This window comes from Nycticebus coucang, chromosome 1 (assembly GCF_027406575.1).
Source record: "Nycticebus coucang isolate mNycCou1 chromosome 1, mNycCou1.pri, whole genome shotgun sequence".
NCBI classification, from domain to species: domain Eukaryota; kingdom Metazoa; phylum Chordata; class Mammalia; order Primates; family Lorisidae; genus Nycticebus; species Nycticebus coucang.
In genome coordinates this window covers 100,103,359-100,122,800 of record NC_069780.1, presented here as the reverse complement: position 1 = coordinate 100,122,800, position 19,442 = coordinate 100,103,359, and the positions used below count along the sequence as shown (strand labels likewise).

The 19,442-nt window shown below is 38.3% G+C and overlaps 1 pseudogene; it reads right to left on the bottom strand.

Moving 5' to 3' along the window:
• Positions 1-304: 304 nt before the first annotated feature.
• Positions 305-427, bottom strand: LOC128591719 (uncharacterized; annotated as a pseudogene).
• Positions 428-19,442: the final 19,015 nt, after the last annotated feature.

Below are 19,442 nucleotides of genomic sequence, written 5' to 3'. Positions count from 1 at the left end.
AATCAGTTTCTACTGTATTGACTATTCTTCTTCAAGTTAGATAATAAACTGTGTCTGAGGGGAGGTGGTGCAGAAATACAGAGTCACAGTGGCAGGGCAGATACCCTGTTGAGTCATTTGCTTTGGTGCTGCCTGCAGCTCATTCTCAAGGAGCCAGATAATGAAAAAGACATTTGAATGAAAAAGTACATTTGCATTTCATTTAATTTAGAAGTAATAAAACTTTCTCAGGAATATTTTAGTGATGGAAACACTAAATAATTATTTGTACCTATTATATCTGCCTTTGATCTACTTGATTTTTTTGTATTCAGGAAAATTAAGATTATAGTCCTTCTGTTTTCTTTATTCCTGGTGACTATATTGTACTTGACTTTGATAAGAACAGTGACTACACTTGATCTTAGCCAAAAGGCCGAGAAGTGGTTGCACTTGACTTTGAAAAGAAGTTAATTATTACAGGCACATACTAGTTGTATATCTTTACAGGGTACATGCGATGTGTTGATACCAACATATAACGTGAATTAAATCAGGGTCACTGGGTACCGGTCACCTCAGGCCTTGATCATTTATTTCTCTGTTAGAAACATTCCATCACTACTCTTTCAGTAATTTTAAAGCATACCTACCTTATTGTTGACTTTTCCAAATGTCCTCATTATTTATTGGATTATCTTTTTACAAATTTTTACCATGCCCTCTTTAAATTATCTTCTTTTCATTCTTTTTTCTCTCCCTTGATTTTCTTTCTTTCTCTGCTTTATCGCATGATCTGTGGTTCAATTTTTCTCTCGGAATCTCTCTCATTTCTCCTTTTGCAAATGTGGTTACCATCTTCCTGACTGAATCATTGATTTAATGTAGAGGTTAAAGTAGAGGTTTACTTTAAGAAAGCTGAACTTGTGTGTGTCACACTTTATGGGGGCAAGACATGATTGCAAGAGGGACTTTACCTAACAATTGCAATCAGTGTAACCTGGCTTATTGTACCCTCAATGAATCCCCAACAATAAAAAAAAAAAAAAAAAAGAAAGTTGCAATGCAATCTTTACCTGTCCTCTGCATTTTATTCATTCCTCCTTCAATAGTATTTTTGTGCATTAGGTAATCTTGCATTTGAAAAATGAATTATGAAATTGCTGGGAAACTGCTAAATAAAGGCTTAGGAATGTTCTGCACAATGTATGATCACAGACTCATAAAATATTTTATGGGGGAGGGACATTTGAAACCAAGCAACCTGGATTTCTCGTGCTTTGAAAAACCAAGATCTAGACAGGCAAAATGATTTATCCAAGACGACTGACAACAGTGCACGCATTAAGCATTCAAATAGAACAATTCCCAAGTTTAATACTGTTTCCCACACTCAAGGCATTCTAAGGATATTGTTTCCTAAAATAATGATGATTTATTGAATAGCAGCACTGATGCCAAGAAAAGCTTAGGGCTTCTAGCAAATAAAAGTATTTGCTTACAAAAAAAGGCAAGCATGTAATAGTTGGATTTTGTATATATATATCTTGTGTGTATATATATATATATATAGAGAGAGAGAGAAAACTTGAAGTAGGAGAATTTTATACCCACAATTTTGAATGTTGGCATTGAAATGGCTCTGGCCAGTTTCCTGTGAAGTGACGGGTCAGGGCAGGAGGCCTGTGGACTCACAGTGCCTTTCTAGCCTTGCTTGCCACGGGGATCTCATTTCAGCTGCTCTGAGCATGATCCTCCTTCTTGGCCACTGACATCCACAGTGTCCAGCTGCAGTGCTAATGGCAGGTGAACAGAGGGGATGTTTTCTGAAGGCTGAGGGGGATGTAACATTGGACTCAGCAAGGAAGTCATTTCTGTTTTCATACATGCTCTTGATCACCTCATCAAAACAGTAAAGTTCATGTAGAACATATTTCTGATCTTTCTGAAAACATAGGCATTTACCTCTGCCCAGTTGCATTGAACTCTAACCTTAGAAACTACAGTATGAATGCAGCCATGAAAAAAAAATGGAGAAAAAACTTGCCTTTCTCAGTCATGGATGACAAAGGATTCCGGGCAGTTTATTCAGTTCTGTCGAAATGATCACTGAACGACTGGCTTGCTCAGGCCTTCTGTGGAGACCCGAGCTTTGGCCATCCATTCATTCTCATGCTCTCAGCTGTGCCTTTGGAAAGTGGAGCTCATCTGTTTGGAATTTTCTTTTCTTTTTCTTTCTTTTCTTTTTTTAATTTTTCCAATTCAACAGTCCAAAAGCTTAACACAAATAAAAAAGAAAAAAAACGAGGCATCATTACTAATTATTTAACTCAAGTTTGGGTTAATATACTTAGATAAGTAGTAACAACTCTTTATTCTTGCCAAATAATTCTTAGATTTGATTGTAGTGACAAACTATTTCTGGCAGGTAATCACACTTTTGAAGACAATACATTTTAACATTTATAATAATGGAGCAGAAAAATTTGTTTTTCTCTCGCCTTAGAATGGTTCAAATGTCAACCAGATTTGTAAAATGCAAGATGTTTATGAAGTCCTCATACCACATTAAAAACTTAACAGCTTTGAATGACGACCTAATAGAAGAAAACTGAAAGCATGACATAAACCATGCTTTGTTGACTTTAATACCAGCACTGATTTTTGATATTTTTAAAAAAACTTATTTGGGGAATATCTTATTCAGATGGACCTTTACAATCTTATTCAGGATGCTACCGGTGTTGCTCCTCCCTTGGTAGAAGCATGTTTTTGAAACATGTGAGCATGCTTATTATATTACTAATTACTGATATGTACTAATAGATACATAATGCCAATTTTGAAGCAATGCAGATACGAACTTCAATACTATTTTTATTGCATTTATGCAAAACACTAAGCTATGCCATTAACGCTTTACACTTTTTAACCAATTTAATTTTTGTAGTGTCTCCTGCGAGAATAGATACTATTATTTTTCCCATTACACAGATAAGAAAACAGAATCACAAAGAAGTTACCGAGTCAGCAAGTTGAGGACCATACCCTTTTCCATGACATACATAGAAAACAGCTGAATGATACACAGAAGATTCCGTGGATGTTAGTCTGGTGACAACATGGTTTTAGTCTGGTGTTACTGTAAAATGTTCATCAGAATGGTAGAAAGTTTAAAAAATAAAGACTGTGTTCATATCTCATTTGAAAGGGAAAACACTCCAGGAACTTCAGGTACTTATGTCAAAGGTACAAAGAGGGGTGGCAGCACCTGAAGGCGTGTCGGCCACACGAGCCTCTTTGCAGCCTGATCTGGCTTCAGTGGAAATCCGAGGCCGCACCTCTGTGGCTGCCGCGGGGACGGCATGTTTAGCTCTTGTGGAGTGTCGTCCGCCAAACGTGCAGGACGCATACGGCAGACATTTCCTCAAGTACAGAAAATCATTAAAAGCTGACCTCCCCCAAATTCACGATAACTTCTACCACACGACACCAGACATAAAACTGAAATGAGACACTAAATGGGACAGGTAGTCCAAGGCTTCGACGTGGTCAATTATTCAAGAAGAGAAGCAGTCTCTCGTCTCCCTATCCTTAGCAGAGCCCTTAGTATATTAGAGTTGTTCCACACATTTTTGTTGAAATGAAAGACAGATAATAGTAATTCCTACTCTCTTGGGGTTGGGGGGCTCAAACTGAAAAAAAAAAAGAAAAACAACAAACCTCACTTTTATGTCTTTCTTTAAACAATTACCAACTCTACCCTCAACATACGTATAAACCTTGACAAGTATCCTTTTTTCCCAAAGGAATTCCAAGCGTTACCAAAATGACTGAAGCACTTAATTTGAGCCCTTCAATGCAAAATTGACTATAGCAGATATTGTGGTCATCACCATTGTAGCTAATTCCTCACTCGTAAGTCATGGCAAAGGCTGTTTTAATGGATACCTGTTCCCACAAATTTGTTGTCAATAGAGACATGGAAAACAAGGCAGAGTCAGGGACAGGAGTAAACAGAATAAAGAGAGGGGATTGTTTATGATCTCCGGGGTCGTAGCTCTAGCTCAGCTACTCTAGAAAGTCCATTCCATCCTGGCTTGCTTGTCCCTGAATTCTTTTTCAAAGAAAGGATTCTCACATAATGTGACCTAGAGCGCTGCATTTACATTTTACTTTAATATCAGAAACTGAGACCCTCCTTTGTTCTGACGGAAGAACACTCATATCTAGAGAAGAGAGTTTGGAAAAGCCTTCTGAACTGGGTTTAAGATGTCTAATGTACCAGCTAGAACTTCTGAACAGATTATAGACGTAGAAGAATGTTATCTATTCCTTCAAATAGATGTCTAGATATTATATTTCCTACTCCATCTTTTTTAAGTAGAAAAAGTAAGTTTTTTTGTGGTTTTTTAACACGTTTGGGTTCTTTAAGTGAAGGGAGAGGAAAACACTAGGAGCGCCTCGTTCCATGTCACAGACGTAATCCAAAGACTGTGTAAAGAAATGTTAAAACTGTGTCGTGTCCTATTAATGGAATATCCTAATCATTGTTGGTAATTGACCTTGAATGATGTGACAATATTTATATTTCTTTTTGTTGAAAAATCTTCTTGCCTATCTTTCATATTTACCCCTGGTCAATTCACTAATTGAATTTATTTAAAACACTACCAAAAGAACAAACATTCTCTATACAGTTAAAATTGAATTTGTTTATTATACACACATTGGTGGAACAATTTACTTGAAACCTTGAGTCAACATTTTCTTTTTGGCTTAATGTACTATGTTCATGTAAGTCTGACATTACAACCGAGAAACGTCTTTCCTTCTTTACAAAGCTACTTTTGGGTCCCTGAATCTATTCCCCTGGGTCCTTGACTCTATCCCCTTACCATTTTAAATAAATTTATAGAAACAGAAACAAAACCTTCCCTTTAAATCCCATTGTCCTCTTTCTCAACGAAGCCATTTTTCTTCCCTTTACTAAAAAAATCCCAGAGGAATGGAATTTCCTCGTTGTCTGCACTTTCTTTACAGTGTTTCCTTTACCCCCTGCATTTCAATGTTTTCCTCTCTGAGCAACAAGCTACTAATCAACAAATTCAACCTTCTTTTTCTTAGTCTCATTTTCCTACGCGTCTCACGCAACTGACACCCCTCCTCCTTAAAACTTGCTGTGGCTCCAGGCCCACCCACCAATTAGCTACACGTTTTTGCTTCCTCTTTTTAAGACACTTCCCCTGGTTCCAGTTCTTTCTGTTTGAACACTTTCTACCATCACCACTTTACATTCAAGGTGACTGAATCTCCAGCTGCAAACTGCTCACTCACCTGAATGTGTAATTTTGCTGTTGTTGTTCCTGGTAACAACATACTATAAAATGTCCAGGTTTAAAATCGAATGGCCCCTTATCTTGACCAACAGCTTCCATTTGGGAAGCAGGATCAGCCCCTTAAACAAAGCATGTTTAAGAAATGATTCCCACCTCCCCCGGCCCCCAATCTTCAACTCCCAATTCAATGGGTAATGACAACGTGTTCAACTCTTTTCATCTTTACCCTCAAAGATTACATTTCAGACACTAGAGAGCAATTAATAACACTAATGCAAGTGGTCTCTTATAAAGATATGGACCGAAGAATACATGATCTTTAGAAACTCTTCCCCAAAGATTCGGTGAAACACTATTACCCTTTTTAAAAATAATGCTCTTTCATCTTGGTCACTTGAAACCGGCAATTCATTTCCATTTTGTTTTCTTAAAGCATTTAAAATGCTTTTCTTATTTTTGCTAATTAACAAAGGACTTTGAAACTGTTTGTTACCGTATTTGTTTATCGCCCCATCAATTTAATACTGTAGGGATTATGGGATTGTTACAATGGCGTTGGTGTTATGAACACACAAGGGAGGGGGGAAGAAAGAGAATGTGCAGTGTGGTGCCTAAAAATGCAAACACAAATTAAACTTCTTTAATTTGTGTGGGGGATAGATAAATAATGATTTGCAGCGACCAGGGCTCTCACATGGCTTTGTTCATATTTTAATAGCATACTTCTCTTTGCAGTCTGAGTAATTAAGTCTTATGACATTCCAGAAACCATAAATCCTGCTGAGATGTTTAAGTTTAGAACAACCTCTTGATGTACAATCAAAATAATAAAAATAAAAAAGGATACTTCTCTGGTACTTAACAAGCTGTTTTGCTTTTACGTCCAGAACACAATTACACATGGCCCATTCCAGCAGCTTCGTCTCATTGTTAACTAGAAGCTCCTTTTGAAATTCATTGCCTTCAATTATATTTTTTAAAAGAATTTTAATTGCATGGCCGTAAAGAATAAAGATGCTCTAGGCTCCATTTGTTTATCATGGAGGGGCCTAAAAAATGAGGACAGAGCTTCCCAGCTCATGCAGGGGTTGCAGAGAGAGGGAGATGACTTTTAATTCGACAAGTTCAGAGAGATTTCTTAGTTTGACGCGCTCGGCAGGGGGTCTTTGAGTGCCTGGCAATACTTCAGCATTCTGAGCTTTGAAAGTCTTTCCCTGCAGCAGAAATTGTATCAAAAGCCAATGATAATATTCCCTGCAAGGTAAAGCACCCTATTGAAGATTTCGAGAGCTGTTTATTTATTCATCACAGTTTTTCTTTTAGGACATATCAGGCATCTAGGTAATAATTCACATAGATGATAGAAAATGCAAAAAACCCTCTTCATTAATCTTTCACCTTTACCTCCTTCCCCTTCTCTGTAGGCCGCGTGTAGATATAAAATGTTCTTTCTGCTTGTCCCAAACATATATATCTTTATCTCAAATCTCGATTTCTTCCCCTCTTCTTTTCCATTTTTAAACAAAATTGTCCTTCCAGTCTACCTTCCACCACCAGCTGAGCATATAAGATGTTTATGGCCGTTTCCTCCTGGTAAATCCTCCAAGAGATTAATTAATTTTACAGAAGTATGTTCAGTGTCTAAAGCCCTTTTTGTATCTTGGTATTTTAAGTATGTTCCAGAAAGCTGTTTTCAAAGCAAATGTTAACAATCGTGTTGATATCTTGAAGGGTATACATATTTTAATATTTTGTATTATATTTTGTACATACGGTTGGAAAAAAAAAAAATGTTTCCCTGTCTTCCACTGTTTCCAAGGCAGACCTGGGAATAAGGGACCGTGCCAGCCTTTTCCTCTTGTGTCGTCAATGTCTGCTATCATTTTGGCAGAATCAGTGAAGACAAAAACAGTTTCCCCTCGTTTCATTTTTTTCTTTCATCTTTTATGGCATTAAAAGTGACCTTGCCTTGCAAATATCGGTGAGCTGTCCACAAGGGAAGCAGTTGCCATATAGAAGAAAGTTTTCTTTCTTGATTTTTTTCTTTTAAACTATGGGGACCTAAGGATAATGCATTGCTTACAACTGCAGGGTTTTGGTTTTTTTTTTTTTTAATCGAATCAGTGAAGGGAAACTATGCATGGAAAAGAAACTTGGAAAAAAATTCAATGCCTCATCATATTTGGGCATATTTAAGTACGTTTCACTTCACAAACATAAACCAGGTTGTAGACTGTATTTACATATGAAGAGTGTGGGAGGAAATCACCATGCCAAGTTACCCTTTCACTAACAAAATATTCGTAGGACAGCATCAGCAAATATTGCGTTCATCTATTAATATTAATTGAGCTTCCACAGGGTGTGAAGCAAGCCACAAGGCACCTTGCAAACACAGGCTTGTCCTGAGCATTTCCAACTCCATAGGTTCATGATCATTTTTACCCATGGAAAAGAGAAAGACCAAGAATAATCCAAACTATGTAGTCGCCAACTGCACACAGTATAAAGGTTCAGCAGGGATACATAAAGGGTGGCCGTGAAGTTTATGTGCAATTTAAAATAGTGTGCAATTTAAAATTGCATATGAACTTCATGAGCACACTGTATTTTGCAGAATAGATGTGCTCTGCTTCAAACATGTTAATTCAATCATACTACTGTATTTAGAGCTGGCATTAGAATTCCAGGAAACTTGCTTCTGTCCATCACTGTGGTCATAACCACTATCACCACCACAGTTCACAGCACTGTGCTCATCTAACCTTGGTCCTGTTCTTAAACTGATCTTAGATTTGACTCTTTCAAACTATTCTTGGGGTATAGAGTTACCTGTTTGAATGCCTTTCTATGCCAACTGAACATAATTAGTCACACTTTGAAACTGACTCATTATAATTTGAATAACTTCTATTTAATTGAATTTAAATGTAACATATGATTTGAAGTTAACCCCATCTTTATTTCATATTTTATACTTCTCTCTCAATGAAATAACTGCTGAGATCTATTACAAATTTTACTTTTTAAATACTCTCTAAAATTCATAGGACAATACAGGCAGATGAGAAAATATTCAGGTGCACTATAGAAGTATGAGTTAACCTCAGTCATGGGTATGTTAAAAGCAGATTCTTACTTCTGATGTTTAAGAAAAGCTTCTTCCCTGATCTCACCTCATCAGAATTCTCAGGGTCACGTGGGTCTGCCATTCACAATAGTAGTCTCAGAATTCATATAGGGCAATTCATTTTTGCTGTGTCAAATTATCCCCACATTACCCCTATAAGCCCCAAAAGAAAGTAGTACCTATGGATATTTGTGTATTACGCCCAAATTCCAGTTCATGTGACTTGTCCATTTATATTTGAAATTTTTTAAAGCTGCGTAATGGCAAGCACATCACTCGCATGACTAAATCAAAGCCCTTAAATAACATCAATAATATTCTAAATAATATAAAAATCTCATACTAAAGCTCAGAGCTCAGTAGATAGCATACGTAAAAGTAATCTTTTGTTTTTATCATATGTATCTAAAAGAAAGTGTTTTTTTTTTCCTTGCTAGATACGGAAGAAAACTTTAAAGGGATGATATTGAACATGTGCCTTCTTTTTCTCTTCATAATATCTAATGGTGACTTGAGTACTGAATTCAACATACATTTTTTTGATGAGGGACAGATTTTATTTAAAACTCGATTAATCTAATTGATATGCTTATATCTAAAGTTTCTATAATTTAATATCCTCAATATGTGATCTGAACTTTGCTGAGGGATTATTTTGGATTGAGTGAGATGATTAAAACATGCAAACAGTCTACATGTCAATCCAGTAATACAACATTATAAATAAATTTGAGCAACCCCAGCATTGTAAATCAGGCAAATCTTCTTAATATCTGTAGCTGTTAATGTCAGAGGGAAAAATCAACTTGCATTTACCTACTTTATTTGAAAGTCAGCATTGTGGGGAGAAGCATTTTGTTTCATGTAACAAAATTGAAAACTCAATATGTACATCTTGGACTTACCTGGTCTGTATTTGTCTTAGCGTTATTGACTATAAGAACAATCAACAATGATTTTGTGATGGAACCAGAATATTGGTTAAAGCATTTTTTAGGTTGGCCGTTCCATGTTCCATGTTAGCTAACGAGGATTCTATCTTGATTTGTTCAGTTTATTCCACTCCCTCATTGGGGGGAGGACCTTGCCATATCACTCCAGGAAGCTTTCAGATTGCAGAATCTGGAGGCAAGAAGGTGGGCAATCAAGCTACAGCTGGGAGTTGGGTATCCTAAGGCTTTGATGATGGCATTGCAGCAGCAAATGAAGTGGGAGAGAAACAGGGTTTTCCAGAAGTATTGCTGTGGCTGATCTAGCCTCGTTACGTTATTGAGAAAAACAAATGACCATCTCTGGAACCACACTTTGGAGTGTTTCTTTGCCAATGGGCCACACAGATGACCACGGATAAAGGGTAGATTTTACATCTGCATTCTGAGTTGTCACGCAAATATACATCACTCAGGCAGTCATTTCAGATGAAATGAATGAGGAATACGACTGCATGCCTGGGTGGGTAACAGTGTGATTAAATCTCAGCCTGTTTTTATGAAACCTTGGCAGAAGCCAAAACCACCACTTACTCCTCTTCAACTTCCCCCTCCGGACACTTAGAACCATACGATGCAGCTCACGAAAATCTCTGAGCCATGGGTGGCAGACAAGAAGGTAAAATGAAAGGCAGAGGCAGACTTGTGTTTTAGTTGACATTGGAAGAAAGAGGTTACCAAAATGTTTCTGACAAAGAGAGAAAAGAAACCAACCAAGGTCCACCCCAAGAAAGCAGGAAGAGATATACCAGGAGAGGGATCAGGAGAATCTTAGGAAAACAGCAAGTTTGCCCCGAATAGAATGACGATTTGCTCAGACTGCAAGCAAGTGATGTCTGGCGATTAGAAACAAATGAGGCTCACAGTTAAAAGGCTTCATTTAGGACCCTCTAGAAGAGAAGGGTGAAGGGTAAGTAGCATGGGAGATTTGAGAATGTAAAGTTTATCTTGCTTAGGATTTACCATCCCTTTCTACTCATATCACCCCACAACAAGGAGCCCCCAGCTTCAGGGATTCAGTGAAAGTGGAGTGTGCAGCCCCCGGGCTGCGATTTCCAGGACTGTGTGTTTTTAGGCTCCCTGTTGTAAGACTAGGCAATCAGTTATTGCAGAGCTTGTGAGGAAATTATGGGGGCTTGTCTTAGACTGTTCATGCTGCTATAATAAAATACCTGAGACTGGGTAATTCCTAAATAATTTAATAGAAATGCATTTTTCACAGTCCTAGAGGGTCCAAGTCCAAGAACAAGGCACTTGCCAGTTGCAGGTCTGGTGAGGGCCCTATCTCTGCTTCTAGACGGACACCTTGAACGCTCCACCCTCCACAGGGGATAGACCCTCTGTGCTAACATGACAGAGAGGACGGAGGAGTAAACAAGCCCAGATGCTCCCTCTGCCTCTTGTATAAACTCATTATTTTCACTCATGTGTGCAGAGAGGCCTTGCAACTTTCTTACCTCCCCGAGTCCCCAGTTCTCCCGGCTATCACATTGGTGACTAAGTTTCAACATATGAATTTGGGGAGACACATTCAGACCATAGCAGACATCAAATACCTAAAAATTCTCCAAGGATTAATGGAAATCTGATTATCCTATTGAATTTTCCATTATGTAAATGTAATTTTCCATTATTTAGAAAAGGGACCATTTACCTTTGTCTTTGAATTCATATTATCTGTAAGAAAAACGTTATAGAAAGGAGAATCAGGAAATAATTTCTGAAACAAATGAAAGTAGAAAATACATCATGGACTGTAGTCATTTTCTTGCACACTTGGTCTATCCTACCCATTTCCATAATTACTTCATTATTTTTTTTACCCTTTTTAAAATTGTTTCTTTGTCTCTCGTTGCAAATTTTGTTGGTTTATTTTCTCTGTTATTTTTAAATTTCTCTTTCTTCATCTTTTCCACACTTTTGTATAACTAACAAAAAATAGGGTAGGAAATGGAAGGTCCCAGAGGAAAAGGAAGGTAGGCAATGCCAGGTCAAGAGTGTGACTTCACATAGCAGGGAGGTAATCCTTTAACCAGATTGAGTGAACCGTGAATCAGACCAATATGGAAATCCTCCAGTTTTTAAAATTCAGCATCCCGTGTGGGGATATTGATTTATAACAGAAAGCCCAGAATGTAGAAGCTTCATTTTCTTGGCCAAAAATATAGTAGAAAAATATGAGAAATGCAAACACACACACTCACACACACACACATCATGTTATTTATTATAATATCTGTAACCTACATTCCAGAAACAAACTTACAAGCAGGACTTTTATTTTACACATGCACACGTTGGGCGATGTTTTTAAAGTCTGAAAATGATTATTGAAAATTATTTTTCAATAATTGTATATTTTTATGAAATTTGTTAGAAGTGAGTTTCAAGTCAACAGACTATTCTAGAAGAGTTTGTACCAAATACAGTTTACAAGAGGTACTAGATCTTATCTATAACATTATTTCTCATTGAAGTCAATAAAGCAGGGTTTGAATTGCAACTTTACCATTTCCTAGGCACTTGGCTTCAATGTCCTCCCCTGTGAAACTGGGATAATGATTCAAACCTCACAGATTTGATTAGAGGAAAACACCTCATAGGATACGTAGGTGTTGTGTTGCGTCTGATCACAGCTATTATCATTCTACTACAAATATTGCAGGTCAAGGCAGAATTTCTAATAGATCTTTAAGTCTTTAGATGAAGCTCCAAGCTAAAATTAATTGCCACTTTGGATTCCAAAAACTAATACTCTTTGCTCAAAAAGTAGAAGTACGCTCCATGCACACAAAGTGTGTTTACTGGCAAGAATATTCATAAGGATAATGGTAGAAAACAAGAGTAAAGCTATTTGATACTTGCTGTCTGCGTCCATAGTAAATTGCAGCTGCAGCCAGGTGTTGTGAGAGGATGGTTTTACCCACGACTTCCTTCTGGCTCTCAGCAGATTGCCAAGGCTCTGACCTAATGATACGTCTTTGGTGTAAATTTTTAAAAATCTACGTATCTTATCCATATTTCTGAGATAAGGAGCTGAGGGAGGGTAAGGTGTAGTGAAACAGTGACTTGAGCAGACTTTCTTAAACGTGGTTATTGAAGAATTAGAAATTAGAATCAGTTTTCTGTTTGCAAATACAAAAATTCTAATGTCCCGTTACCCTCCTTATTGTTCTAATTCTAATATTGCTATCCCCAGTCACTAACACAGATGTTTTCTATTATAATATTAGTCACTAAGTATTCAATGATTTATACAATAATAGACATTTTTCTGTATTACATATATGTCCCTTTCCATTTCAAGTTTATTTTATATTTTATTTCAGTTTCATCTCTGATTTTTATTTTATTTCAGTTTTGGTATTTTATGTTGATATTAGCTTGGGCAAACATCTGTACAGAATTACTTTATTTTCTGTTGAATTCAACTGCCCTGACTTCTGAATTGCTCCACAGAATTTTTAGTCAGTTTCCCTGCACACCTATGAAAATGGTTGTTTTGTTTCTATCTTCATTATTAAAATAAAAGCTATGTGCTTGTGCTTTCATAACTCTTTCTTTATCTAAGGGTGCATTGTCTGGTGTCCCGAGTGGAACAGCTTGCATTTTGAATGTTCATGATTACCTACAATTTCTCATGGCATTCAGAGTAGAAATTCTACTATATCTCATTTTTGATAAATAATTACAAAAATGCTTTTTCAAGAAAAAGGTAGCTTTTAGAATACCTGAAAGTGTAAAATAAAAAGTCATTATAAAGCTTCTTAACTAGGGGTCATCTTGGAAGCAAAATAGAGAAAAAAAAAATCAACTCAACTTCAACCTTTCAAATCACAAGAAGTAGCTTCTCTGTCAACCACACAATGCTGTGATGGGTCCTTGTGTCTGATTACCAAAGGAAATCTAAAATGAGTTTTATGTAAATTTTTCTACAATGAAACATTTTGTAAGTCATTATACTAAAAAGGAACTTTTACAAAGCACTTGCAAAATAAAATCAGCTGATAATTCAGCACCAGCTGAAGAAAGAGTGAGACAATTAAACTTGCTGGTGAATCACATGGGCTCTTCTTAGTCCTCGCTCATTGCAGATGTCGAGGAGGATATTTTCCCCTGATTTTCCTTCTTCCATCACCATTCTCCCACTTAAAAGTGATTTTAAGGCTATTTTTGGGTTCTGTTTCCTACTGTTACTGAGACATTTAACTTATAGAGCTTGATTTTTATTTTAGTATCATGAGAAATGGTTTCAACTCAGGGAAACCCAAACTTCAAATACCTATGGAAGTAAGATTAATGTAGTTTGAATTTTGCAGGAAAATAACTTCAAAGGTGACATTTTTGTTGGAGGTACTGAAATATCTACAGTAATACTTTTAACAAGGGTTAGTCTAGAGCACTGCTTGGAGCAAAGAAATCTAACATACGCTATAACTGTCCAAAGGCGAGCCAGAGATGGATTTATAGGCCGTACTTAGCCCTGTCACCTTGAAAGTGAAGCACTTTGAAAGGCTGAGTGAAGACGAATAGTCCATCTCTTAGGGGGAAAGTCTTGCCATTTATTTTTTATTAGTTTTAAGACTGATGCCATATTGTGTCATGGGCTGAACAGTGTCCAGTAAGAATACCTGCTGCACTTTGCAAACAGACTTCATTCACTTCCAGGCTGGACGAGAGGCGAGGGGACAGGGCACTTTGGGTCCCCCTCCGGAAGCTTCAGAAGATGCCAACCAAGCGCCCGTGCTCTGCCTGCCGTTCCCTCCATCCTGCTGTCAACCTTCTCGTTTTCTTATCACTCTCCAAGAGCTGAAGTACTAGTGGAACAAGTCGCGTTGGTTTGATTAACAGTGGTTAGAAATACAGCATCGTTCTCTGTAAAGGCACATTACGCTGTGTCAGGGTCTCATAAAAATAAGAGGATCAAACCTCAGTTGAAGTCTAAAAGAGTTTTATATGCTGGGAGGATCGAAACAGCATGAGCTTGGCTTCATTAGAATGTGCTCTTTGTTTATCTGGCATAATTGTCATTGTTTTGAAGGACAGGGTAAAAAAAATTCCTGTTGAAGAAAATTTTATTCAGTGAGAAGTTTTTCAAGGTTTGCTTTGCTTCAACACCAATGATAATCCTGTTTATTAGCAAGATATGATATATAATAAATGAGTTATGAGAGTTATTGTATAATAGTTGGTACCATGGTAATAACAATGTTTTTTTTTAATACTTGACTCATTTTTCAAAGAGCATATGGTCCAGACAGAGATTCGATATTTATTGTAAATTTTGTATTTCAAGGCCTCGTTGGGTGCCTGCCACCTGTGCAATCTGCACGTAGAAGAGCCCCGTGCTCGTTTTCTGACCTGCCATCACCAGCTTGAAATCCCTGCCTGTTTTGAAATAGGAGACCCATTGTCATTTTGCACTGGCTTTGTAAATATATAGCCGGTCCTAGCTGAAAGCATAATGAATAACTGATACGGTGCTGATTGAACAATAAGTTGAAGATCTGCCATCACATTGTCAGGAGAAGGAGACGCCCAAGGTTTGGAGTTACTGGAAAAGATGTTACGTGGAATTTCCGGCTCCACATGGGCTTTGCATAAGGCAGAGAATTTGGACAGGTGGATGAAAGGGAGGAGGGCATTTCAGGTGAGAAGAATTGTGGAAGCAAGTTTCAGAGACAGGAGGGAATGAGAGGAGAATGCTGGGAATCCCATTCCCGGGACTGGAGGGTTTTGTACAGCGTGTGTGAGACGGAAGGCTCAGCCGAGGCATGGAGACCTTTCACTCGCAGGGCAGGAAATAGGATTTATGTCATAGAATTTTGGAGGAACATGAATATTGCTTCAGAAAGATTAACACAGGGACAGGATTAAAGCCTGAGCTTTAATTTAATAATGGTCAGAAGTAAAAAGGAATTGGCAGTTGTGAAAGATGTGTGTGAGAAAGATGTATCGGATGTGATACACTTTGCTTACTGGGAGAGTGATGAAACCCTGGATGTGAGTAAGGAACCCACAGTGAGAGAAGAGAGGGGCGCCTTCGGGACTGACATCCTCGCATTTAATTTGAAGAGTAGTTAGTCCACACTGCCAGGATTCATGTGGCTTCTAGAAGTATCTAAACCGAAACCACTTACTGACTTTGACCTGTTGCAAACATTTATTGAACACATGCTACTGGACAAGGACTTTAAATATGAGAGCATTGCCGCTTTGTAAAACTGAAACATAGAACATTTTAAATAGTTTGGCTCATCACAAAACATCATCCTGTTAGAGTATCTTTTAAAACACTTTTCCAGAAAAATAACTTGAATATGCATATGCTTTAGACATACACATTGGCAAAAAAAAAAATTCTAAATTCTTATTTTTGTGTGAAGTCAAGGTGGTCACCTTCTGGGCCCCACTCAGTCCCGAGGAGTTTTGATTTAAGTTACTTCTTTTTCGCCGTCTCCCTGTGCCTACATGTGCTCAAATGAACTGTGCTGTACTTGGAAGTCAACCACCAAGGCAATGCAAATGGGAGGCGAAGCCCAACTTTTTTTTTTTTTTTTTCCTGAAAAGAAAGGATTTCAGGCTAGGTAAATTTATGCATCAGTGGCTTTCTTCAGTTTCCTCCTGATAACGTCTGATTGACACCCCTGCAGCATTATTCTAAAAGAAACTAAAATGAATCTCGCAGCCCCCTGCGAGCGGGCCTTAAACTGTCAGTGCCTGGTGACCACTGAGGCCTGACTGATGGCACTGGCCGCCGTAGGAAATGTTTCCTATCACTTAGACGATCCGCGGTGCAGCCTAGTAACTTGCATAATTAGACCATTGTGAAGGAAAATCACAGGTAAGATAGTTTACAATGTGTTTTCTGGCTCTTTCTTTTGGTATTTTTATCTACTTAAAGAGACCATCCTGATGAAAATTGGTCACCTCTGCCTTTTTTTTCCTACATTACTTGAGGCCAAATACTGCAAATCTGTATTGATTAGCCAGGCAACGCTCAGTTATTCAAGTTGTGATTTATCTGAGATGCTTGTTTCTTCTTTATTGTTCTAACTTGTGACCATTTGACTGCCTTTCAAAGGGTAGATAGAAACGGAGAGAGAGGAAATGATCAAATCAGTCAATTTTATTGTAGCTTTTAAGAAACATCTACTACTTCTGTTAAAGGCATATGCATAGGCGAGGAAGACAGAAACCACAGTGAGATGAGGCTCTGAATCTCTGCAGAGTCCCGTTATTTCTGCTCTTCCTTCTTCAGTACGGAAAACTGAAGAGTACGTACATAAATACATATGGTATATGGTTTTCCTTCAATATTATCATGTATTAATTAATAGGGCACCAAGTGAATTTAAGTATTTGATAGTACATTTTTATATCAAAATTTCAAAACTCTATAAAGCTGGAAAAAAGAATGTAAATGATAATTCCTCTGTACTCGTATAGGGCACATCGATGTTAATTTGGAGTGTCGAGTTTCAGATGATGTGCATTAGGGCTTATTACAGCATAAAGAAGAAGCATCCTGATTGTCCTTGACCAACCTTGACTGAGGGAAAAAAGAAAACATCACCACACTCAGCGGCTAGAGAGATGTATAGTAATAGGAAAATGATGAATACTGATTTAAACAAGGAGAAAGTATCATGTTAAAAGTGGAAGAGAGGGGGTGTACGTAGATAAGTCCCTAGACTTGCCAAAACTAAATAACTTTGTGACTCATTAGAGAGAAAAATTTTAGAAATAAGTCCTTAGGCCAGGTGCAGTGGCTCACACCTGTAATTCTAGTACTCTGGGAAGCCCAGGCGGGAGGATCGCCTGAGCTCACAGGTTCAAGTCCATCCTGAGCAAGAGCAAGATCCTGCCTGTACAAATTGTGGCAGGCACCTGTGGTCCTAGCTACTTGGGAAGCTGAAACAAGGGGATCGCTTGAGCCCAGGAGTTGAGGTTGCTGGGAGTTATCACACCACAGCACTGTACTGGGGGTGACAAGGTGAGACTATGTCTCAAAAAAAAAAGTGAGAGAAATAGGTCCTTGAAATCCTATCACCAGAGTGATGATACCTCGTCTGTATGTCTCTGGGAGGCAAGAATGAAAGTGTAAAGTTGGATATAGTCTGCTAAGATATGATAAATCTTAGTCCATGGCAGTAAAGATGATAAAAATTGTGGCAGCTTCTGATTGAGATTTAAGTACCTGAGCGTCTGTGAGGAAGGAAAGAGGGAGGGAAGGAGGGGAGAGGGGGAGGAAGAGTAAACTGTGGACTTTGCTACTTTTACGTTGAGTTACTTAGAATGACTGAAGTAAAATACTGCAGACAGTGAGGGAAACCAGATTCAGCTAAGTAGGAGTCAGGAACTGAGATCAGAACGCATTCTGAGAAACAGGAGATGGCCGAATATGACAAATGCTGCGAAGAGGTGGAGAAAAGATGAGGTTTGAAAATTGGACTGGCCCTTGGGCTTAGTTGTAATGAGGTCGTCAGAGACCTCCCTGAAGGTCAGTTTCTCCCCAGAGACAAGGGCATGAGCCGGAGGAGATGAAGTTGAAAAAGCAGTCTTACTAGAAGGACTGGGGGCGGCACTGGGAAACGTTGTCCCAGAACCAAAGTGCGATGATGAATTAAGGTGGAGAATGTGCCGATCAGATCATTTCAGGGTGCCTTGGAAAATTTAACAACGCTTTCAGGTTATGCTAAAAAAAAAAGAAAAAGAAAAATTGAAAATGCCCAGGCTTGAAATAACTTCATTTGTGCTAGAGAATTTTTTTATTGCTCTGCATGTGTATAATTTCCACAGCATTTCTTTTGAATGCCCCTCCCCTCCCCTTTGGCTGCTTCTCATTAGGCACGGAAGCACCCAAACAACGACCTCTAGGAAGCTCGAAGTAGCCCACAGGTGCAGAATCACGATGCGTTAGAGAGCAAGGAAGGGGATGAGCGGAAGAAAGAGCAAGACTCAAGTGCACACGGCCAGATGCAAATGCCGCCCCTGCTCACACGCACCCCAGGAGGAAAAAGGCAAGGACCAGCAGGAGTAGCAGCAAGTCTGCTTTTCTTTAACCTAGGTATATGTCCACGACTATTTTTTTCTAATTAAAATTCTCACTGAGCTTTGGACAGACGAATCTGCCTGGTCCATCAGCAGGAACACATTTGATGTTGCTCACTTACAGGTTTCATAAAGGCAGGCGTGTCCGGTGACGTCAAAAAACTAAAAGTGAATTGAGAAAAAAAATCACTTGGCGTTGAAAGGGTTAATGATTTGCAAAAGTCTTTATCCTGTCCAAATGTGGCAGGAAGCCTTAGACCTAGAACCTGACAACTTTTAAATCATTTCTCTGTGCAAACACCATTCTAGGTACGCTTGTTTTCCGACCGGGGTAAGTACCCTTGTGGAGCCTGTGTTAGGGCAGTGTTACGTCAGGAGGCTGTTTCGCTCCTGCCAGCACCAGCCATTGTAAGTGTGAAATTTAGTAGCTGAACATTGGGGGAATACGTTTTTGCATCAAAGGTGCCCTTTCCGCCTCAACCAGAGAACCAAACTGCTGATTCAAATGAGCAGACCCCTTAAAATTAAGCGAGTCTTCATCTGAAAACTCCATATGCTGTATTTAACTACCTATTTCTAGGGATTTGCCCTTTTTCTAGTGGAAAATCGGTGTTCCTATCCTAGGGAAAATTTAGTGTTAAAGGTTTACATTAAACAAAAAGCAACTATGGGATGTGTACGTTGTTTGGAAACTGTTCAATGCAAATTTACCAAAAGGATATATGTCACTGTGGGTCACTACTGAATATTCTTCCTGGACTTTCTCTGTTGGATACGCAATCTCAGCTAAATGTTTTGAAGAAGAGGAATCAAATAAATTGCCCTATTTGGGGTCTTTCTCATCTGTATACAGTTGTGCAGCTCTAGTAGACCTGAAAATTGCCCAGGGACAAACTTTAAAAAAATAGAGTGCTTTTGAGGCAGAAAATTGCTTTTCTGCGGTATGGTCTA